General features: G+C 36.5%; 1 long non-coding RNA gene across 2 annotated transcripts; it reads right to left on the bottom strand.

Moving 5' to 3' along the window:
- Positions 1–4,485: 4,485 nt before the first annotated feature.
- Positions 4,486–5,979, bottom strand: LOC139430245 (uncharacterized). Of its 2 annotated transcripts, none has more exons than XR_011640708.1 (3): positions 5,841–5,979; positions 5,598–5,790; positions 4,486–5,505 (listed from the first exon to the last, which is right to left on the bottom strand). It is a non-coding gene; the product is annotated as an uncharacterized lncRNA (long non-coding RNA). The 2 variants fall into 2 exon arrangements; XR_011640709.1 differs by having other exon boundaries at positions 5,852–5,979.
- Between the last annotated feature and the right edge of the window lie 205 nt (positions 5,980–6,184).

Below are 6,184 nucleotides of genomic sequence, written 5' to 3'. Positions count from 1 at the left end.
CCACAACAAGTCGTTATCGATACCATGTCAGTACTCAAAAGGGTTCCCCAGAAATTAAGAACAAATTTAGGTAGAACAAAAAGATTACAAAAACATTCAAACGCAAAAGCAAGATCTGTGACTATTAAGAGATTTACAGGTATTGCGAACACTGCTGCCCAAACAGAAAATCAGCATAGCGCCTCCTGGCGGTGGCGGCAGACCCACACTCTGTCAATGCGCAACGAGAAGGGAGCTCATTAATTACTTTGCATATCTGGTATGAGAAGCATTTTTTAAAACTCATAGTGTGGAATATTGGTGGAGATAGCCTTCCCTTAAACCTCACATTAACCGAGTGCACGTCACCCCGAAAAGACAACTTTTTTACAAGATACGCTGGTTTATGTAGAGTGAGTAATTTATGGTAAAAACCTACAGCATGCAACATTCTTCTCCCCTGCATGTTCAACCACATTAAAACCGGCAGCTTACAGCTGACGTGATCTCTGCGTTTCAACCCAAAAATTAGTCTGATGCAGGTGTTTTGTACCTTTTGAATTTTCCTCTTCAATGCATAGGACAGAAAGGGTGCATACAATGCATCGCCATAATTAAACATTGATAGTACTAAACTTTCGCATAGGCGCACTTTTGCACTATGATTAACAAAGGCTCTGTTAGTATAAATAATTCTAAGGCTACTGTAAGCTCTTTGAACGCATTTATTGACGTGTTCATTAAAAGTAAGGCCCTCATCGATTAAAATGCCTAAGTTTTTTACTGTTTTTTGAATAGGTAGTAATTCGTTATTTACACAAATTTGTAAGTCATTAATGACTTTTTGTTTTTGTTTCTGAGGACCAAACATAATAACGTTTGATTTTTTCTGATTAATTTTAAGTCCATGTCGGCTTGAGGTGATACGCAAATATTCTAGATCACTATTAATTCGCACACAAGCCTGTTTTATATCATGAGCCGGAAAAGAATAGTATATTTGCGTGTCGTCGGCGTAAAAATGGGTTTTGCAATGCATAACCCCTTGGTTAAAATTTGATGTATATAAAGCATAAAGCAAAGGCGAGAGTATAGAACCCTGAGGAACGCCCGAACTAGTGTATTGATATTCAGATTGTTCATCACCCATAAATACGGCTTGTTGTCTATGTGTTAGAAAATCATATAATAAGCGGGTAGACTTATCATCAAAACCGGAATACCTCAAAATTGATGCCATTGTCTCATGATTGACCGTATCGAACGCCTTTGAATAATCTAGTAGGCAAAGAACTGTTAAATTACCTCTATCGGTTTCGCGAATTATATCATCAATGATATGTATCAATGCTGTCGTGCAACTGTAACCCCGTCTGAAACCCCATTGGTTCTGTGGTAGTATGTCATTCTCCTCCACAAAGGAGACCATTTGTTCATAAAGAATTTTTTCTGCAACCTTTGCTAATACTGGCAGAATACTAATGGGTCTCAGGTCGCTAAGTACCGTAGGTTTAGAGATTTTGGAAAGCGGTTTTATTACGGCTTTCTTCCATGTCATTGGAAAAACACATGTTTCGATGCACGCATTTATAGTATCGCGAATATAAGGTAATATATGTGGACAGCACAATTTTAAGCATTTCATATTGAGACGATCATGACCAAGCGCATTGCTCTTAATTGAATTAATTGCACGCTCCACATCCATATCCTCCACCACGCGAAAGCCAAAAGACAAGTTATTCCGTTTGTTGGAATTATAAAAGTTGACCAGTTCTAAGTCAGGAACACCTCCCCCCGATACCGCTGCAATAAAGTAATTATTGATATCATTGGGTGACCCAAGGTGAGGTAGAACTGATATGTTTTTTCTTTTAAATATTCCCGTATTTCGCAGTGCTTTCCAACAATCATTTGTGATGTTCAATTGCGACTCAAAATATGCCCTGCGCTCATGAATAATCGAGGTATTAACTAAATTACGTGCCGATTTGTAATATTCCCATTTCGCTTCTGATCTGTTATTACGGTAGTTATTGTACGCCTTGTCGCGCAGTTTTTGCATATGCTTTATTGTATCTGTGATCCACGGGCACGGGGTACATGACTTCTTGATTAATTTAAGGGGAACATGTACGTCAAGAACGGCCAAAACGAGCTGAGTTAAAAAGTCGGCTTTGATGTTTGCGTTGTCTAAATCGAAAATATGGAAGAATGGCATTCGATACAAGTCCATCAAAAATGAATCATAATCCAGATCTCGATATGACCTAGTTATAAAATGGGGATCAGGTTCGGTGTTGGTAGTAATTCTCAGTTTACAAAAAACCATATCATGATCTGACATACCATGCACCTCATACACACCGCTGTCCTCCACTAAATTAGTATTAGAAATAAATATTAAATCCAATAAAGTAACAGACCGCGCTGCACTTCGTGTAGGGTCAACAATTAGCTGCTTCAAATCAAAGGGTTCCACTATGTCCATTAATGCGGTGGTTGAAACATGATTACATTTCAAAATATCAATATTTAAGTCACCAGTTAAGATGATTGTATCCGCCATTGGAAATAAATTTGAGAGTGTGGATTCTAATTCATTCAGAAAAACCCTATAGTTCAAATTCGGTTCAAATAATAGCTCTGGTATTATTCCCTGGTTTACCCACCCTATGAGCGCACTCAATGACATCCTCAGGGAGACCCAACTGAAGCTTTTCATTAACAATATTCATTACTAATGTGTTTACATCTTCTCCCGCCTTTTCTTCTACCCCAAACAATCGAATATTAGACCGCCTGGTGTACTGCTCCAGACGATCGTGATCTCTACGTAAATTGATGTTATCTCTCTCCAACTCGTCTATACGTTTGAGCTGGTTTTCAATCAACTTTGTAAAACTTGTCTCGATGCGGACAACCAATTTTTGTGACATTAACTCGTAAAAATCGCTGCCTTCGGATAGACAATCCATTAATGTCTGCTTCAATATCGCTTTAATTTCGACAATCTGGTTTTTTTCGAATGCCGGCATTGTGCGTTCAGTAATACTCTATTAATTCGTATGGAAATACCCACTTTTAACTTGCACTTTCCGTAGAAAAACTAAAGAACACTCAGGAGCGTTGCACAGGCGACTACATACAACACGCCATCTTTCATATATTAGTACTAAGTTAACGTTCGGCTCCTATGGCATATCTCTCACGAAGATGTTGGATAACAAAAAAATAGTGCTGATCCTTAGTGGAATTCCTGCTGTAATGGTCCTGGCCGTAGATTGATGAAAATCAACTTTGATTTGTAACGTTGTTTGGCGTAATGAAAATGTACCAAGACAAGACGTGTTTCCATGAGGTAGGAAAATTCCGAAACATCGCATTCACGAGTTTTGTTAGTGCAGATATCAGCAATCTAGAAAAGATTTCTAAAATGTATTTCGATTGCGTCTTATATGCAACATTGAAAACATATCTGTCTACTTAACCAAATCAAAAGCTTTCTGCTATGAACTTTTACTACACATCCCTGAAAATGATCGTCATTGCAAGATGGTTTCGTTAGATTATATTGGTCTTTTCCCTTGATATTCATGAGTAAAGTTTATTTTGATTGTGAGACAAGATATATTTGTAGATATACAATAATATGGAACCAGCCAACGAAAGTCTTAATAAAACTTATTAACAAAATGAAAATCGGAAGCACCTGGACAAAATTTAAGAAAGTAAAACAAAGTCAAGGAATTAAAAGAAAATATAAAGATCGAATTTGATTAATTCAGGAAAGAAAACGTGAGGGAATACATGCGCAAACAATTTTTGATTATTTACTCGAGAGGTTCTGTAGTCGGTTTATTTTGCACTAAAGTTCAATTGCGCTTTCCGAATAACCAGTAAGTGAAAAGACAAACGAGATTGCACTCAAGGACGTAGCCTTTAGGGAAATTATGGTTCTTGTAGAAAAAAAAGTCCTTCATCAAAATTAACTTCCCTTCTTTACATATAAATTTTAAGGTTGATGAAGCTGTAATTCCCCAATTTAAAGGGACTTTTATATTATTTAAAAGTTCTTTTTTACATACTTTTTATATCATATTTATTTTAAAGCTAAACTAACACTGTCTTTTCATGAGTCAGAAAACACATTACAATTTCAAGTGCTGATTCTGCTTTATTCATTCACTACTTATTGTTAGTACTTAAATCAAATACTAATACACCTCTTTTTGTTTATTTTTCTTGTTTTTTATTTACGCAACCATTTAATTCAACTTTTTGGCACTTCTATTAGATTATTATGATTTCATAATCATCATAAATTTTTGTAAGCATGTTTAAAATTTCAAATCTAGCGCATAGTCATAAAACTTTGTAAACAACTTCCACATAATAAGAAGCCTTTATTTTGGCATAGCATAACTTAAATATTTAGGTTTCTGCTATATTTTAAACTTTACTTACTTCTCTATGACTCACCCTGCAAATATTTCACACCATTACAATAAATTTTTATTTAAATAATAAAGAGTTAAAAAGTTAATCAAAATACATCTTATAAAATGGTTGATATAAAGTTAATTTTTCGATCAATTCTCTATAGTCTATGGCATCTCTCACTCAAATAACCATCCTAATAAGGCTGACACAGTCACCGATAGCGTAAGATATTGGTTTGGGACCTGACTTATTTGTCCAGGGACGTCCCACTTATTATCCGAGCGAAATTACTCGTAGAATTCCTCTTCGCCGCGTTTAGAAAATGGTGGTTTTCCCGGTGATGAATGGCCGCTAATTAAATTCGGTTTCATGACGCGCCGGGACGTCTCAGGGGGGAAAAGGGGGGAGGAAGTTGAATTAAAAAGAAATAAGCGCGGAGGAAGACGCCGCCGCCGACGAATTCGCCGCAACTGGACGATTTTAATAAAACGAAACGTTAATAAATCGCCTCGGGGAAAAGTTGGAGACGTTATCGCTGCGCGGAAGATCAGTTTTTCGTTTTACTTTGACAACCAGCTGAAGGGGGCACGTGGTGGAAATACCGTCGTTCCGCACGGACAAATTAATTAGGTATAAGAGAGCGTGTACTAAGGGTGAGTTACGATGATGAATAGATCGGGAGCGTTTTCGTAGATCTCGCAATAATTGCTCTTGACTGGTGTAATTAAGTAGATGATTCTGATGATTTATTTATTTTCAACTTGACTTCGATAAATCCTTTAGTTATTATTACACTTGACTATTAGCCACCGAAATATCTACCTACTAATAAAGATTGATATAGATGAATAAACCAAGGGCTATTATTGGCCGACAACGTTCGTCGTTTTCGTTTAAAACGCCATCCGAGAGTCGTGCTAATCAAAAGTTCGGTCGTAAAAATGAAAAATCGCGCGCCATCGCCGCCGTGTCGAGTGGGGCCCATTAATTCGCTCGAGTCGCCACGGAGCAAACACATATGGCGCATCAAAGGTCATACGCGTCAATAGAGCCCTGGGAGCGGAACTGTGGACTCGACGATCCCTAGAGTATCGTGAATTAGCCCGGGCCCCCGCTAATAACGCCAAAGTTATTAGCCGGAGCCGCTTCGCACACACGTAATACCAGGAGAATACCTGCCCGAGTCCTTATCGTCATCCTCTGATGTCCTTCCTGTCAGATTATTGTACCATTGCATCTGCGCAAACAATTTACTACCCAAACCATACTATAAAACGTATCTCTAATTTTCATCACAAAAACTTATAAGATAGTTTCCACGAAATTATTATAAAGATCATAAAATTGAACAAAACCTTTATGTTGGATCTAAAATTAAAATAGGTCATAATCATAAAGATTTTAATTACCTATATTACTTGGAAATTACTGAAAATTATCTAGATTTAGTAAATCTCGCAAATATTTGTGAGAACTTATTGTAAACATATAAATCCATCAAACTCATTCCATACATAAATGTTTCAATACAATATTCCCGTAAAATGAATTAGACCTTTCAACTATGACATTTTCCATTATAACCTTGAGTTTGAACTTTAGCACACTTGATGGGGGTTTAATTTCATTAGGTAGGTTATTAATAAATTTTATAAATATATATTGAGTACTTCTTTAGAATAAGATTAATTATATGTTATAGAAGCGAGTATTATAACAATTTTAATTAACCTCGACTATCCGAGTTTTTAATAACAACTTA

The sequence above is a fragment of the Onthophagus taurus genome, chromosome 6, assembly GCF_036711975.1.
Source record: "Onthophagus taurus isolate NC chromosome 6, IU_Otau_3.0, whole genome shotgun sequence".
Classification (NCBI taxonomy): domain Eukaryota; kingdom Metazoa; phylum Arthropoda; class Insecta; order Coleoptera; family Scarabaeidae; genus Onthophagus; species Onthophagus taurus.
This window is presented reverse-complemented; position numbering and strand designations above follow the sequence as displayed.